Source organism: Galeopterus variegatus, unplaced genomic scaffold, assembly GCF_000696425.1.
Source record: "Galeopterus variegatus unplaced genomic scaffold, G_variegatus-3.0.2 Scaffold11325, whole genome shotgun sequence".
NCBI classification, from domain to species: Eukaryota; Metazoa; Chordata; class Mammalia; order Dermoptera; family Cynocephalidae; genus Galeopterus; species Galeopterus variegatus.
This window is the reverse complement of record NW_007737436.1, coordinates 4,762-6,955: the sequence shown is the minus strand read 5'-3', so window position 1 is coordinate 6,955 and position 2,194 is coordinate 4,762. Positions and strand designations below refer to the sequence as shown.

Here is a 2,194-nt window from a genome sequence, read left to right as displayed (position 1 = left end):
TGCTCCATCATATTGAAGTCCTGGCGAAGGTCTGGTGCCATGTTCCTCTCCCGCAAGTATTGCAGATTGTTCTCATCTACCCTGTCAAAGTACCTCCCCTTGTGTGGGGCTGTGGTTGGGGGTGGTGAGGTCACCACTGCAGCCCGGGTGTCACCATTCATTGCACAATCTTTCCAGGTTCCTTATGTTGAAGATTCTTCTTCACAGNTGCAATGTATTATTCACTATATTATTTATTATTTGTTTTCATCAAAATATTTTGTCCTACTCAAGTATTCATCAAAAGGAGATAGTCTTACTGTGCTTTCTTGATAAAATGTGAAGTCAAATGGCATACTTCACTAATTTCTTTTAGAATAAATAACTGATTTTACTCACACAATAAATATGCATATTGAGTGCAGCAGTTAAGGTAATGTTCTTCCTTCTACAACAGAGGAAATGATGGGTCATTCATTGATGACAGGAACACCTCATTTTTCTACATTACACTTTCTGGATCTTCCATGTCAACTGCCTAGAAAATCCAAAAACTTGAAATACTACATATTAGAAATGAATACCTTTATAGGCACAAATTTGCAAAGTAAACACCGGAAAAACATAGAACATATGAATATAAATATAACAAGCAAAGAAATTAGATTAATTAAAAATTCTCCACATGGCTGACTTGATAAAGTTTACTAAAAATGCAGTAAAGAATTAATGACAACTTTTCACAAACCTTTGAGGATATGGAAGAGCACTATTGGGAACCCTTTCCGATTCACTCTATAAGGCCAGTATTACCCTAATACTNTAATTAAAAATCCTCCACATGGCTTACCTGATAAAGTTTACTAAAAATGCAGTAAAGAATTTATGACAACTTTTCACAAACCTTTGAGGATATAGAAGAGCACTATTGGGAACCCTTTCCAACTCACTCTATAAGGTCAGTATTACCCTAATACTAAATCCAGTCAAAAGCATCACAAATAAAGATGAATATGGATGGATATCCCTGATGAGTATACATACAGAAATTCTTAGAAAAATGTTGGTAAATTAAATCCAGAAACAAATGTAAATGATTGTACACCATAACCAAATGGGATTATTTCACAAATACAATGTTAACATCCAAAAATCAATCAATACAAACTACAAAACTAATAGATTAAATAACAAAACAATGATACTTTTATTAGTTACAGAAGAGCATTTGACACTTCTAATACCCATTGATGATTAAGCTCCCTGGAAACTAGAAGTGCAAGAAAACTTCCTTGACCTGCTAAAGGGAGTCAATGAAAAATCTACAGCTAACATCATAGTGGTAAAATACTAGGCATTGTATCTTGACATTTGGAAAAGAGACAAGTATGTCCACTGTAAAGCTCTATTCCTCATGAAACTGGAGTTATCATGCAAAGAGATTACATAGGCAAAATAAACAAAACACTTCATATTGGAAAATAAGTAGAATTGTCTTTTGTTGCAGATGAAANAGATTACATAGGAAAAATAAACAAAACACTTCATATTGGAAAATAAGTAGAATTGTCTTTTCTTGCAGATGAAATAAAATTGAATATAAATGATTTTAAAGAACTTACTAAAACCCACTAGAACCAATAAATTACTTGGCCAAGGTCACAGGATACAAGGCCAAGATACAAAATTCAATTGTATACGTATATACTAGCAACAAGCAATCTATTTATTTTTTATTTTAATTTCTCAATATACATTGTAGTTAATTTTCATGACCCTTTACCCATTCCTTGTCTGCTCCTGCAACAAGCAATCTAAAAAGGAAATTAAGAAAACAATTCTATTCATAGTAGTATCAAATAGAAATATTTAAGGGGTAAATTTTAAAAATCAATGCAAGTCTTTTACACACATACACTAAACTTTGTTAAATAATAAAAAGGAACTGAATAAACAGAAAGACATCTATCTAATGTTCAAGGACAGCAATGCTTATATATTGTTAATAGTTTACAAGTTGGCAATACTCCACAAGTTGATCTAAAAATTAAATGCAATCCCCTCAAACTTCCAGTTGTCTTTGTTGCAGAAATTGAGAAGCTCACACTAAACTTTATATAAAAATTCAAGGGAAACTGAACACCCAAAACAACCTTGAAAGAGAAAAACAAAGGGAGATGACTCACATTTCCAGATAACAAATTTACCACACATT

The 2,194-nt window shown here is 32.4% G+C and overlaps 1 pseudogene; it reads right to left on the bottom strand.

The window, feature by feature from the left end:
* Nucleotides 1-161, bottom strand: part of LOC103610578 — a 9,429-nt pseudogene extending 9,268 nt beyond the window's left edge.
* Between the last annotated feature and the right edge of the window lie 2,033 nt (nucleotides 162-2,194).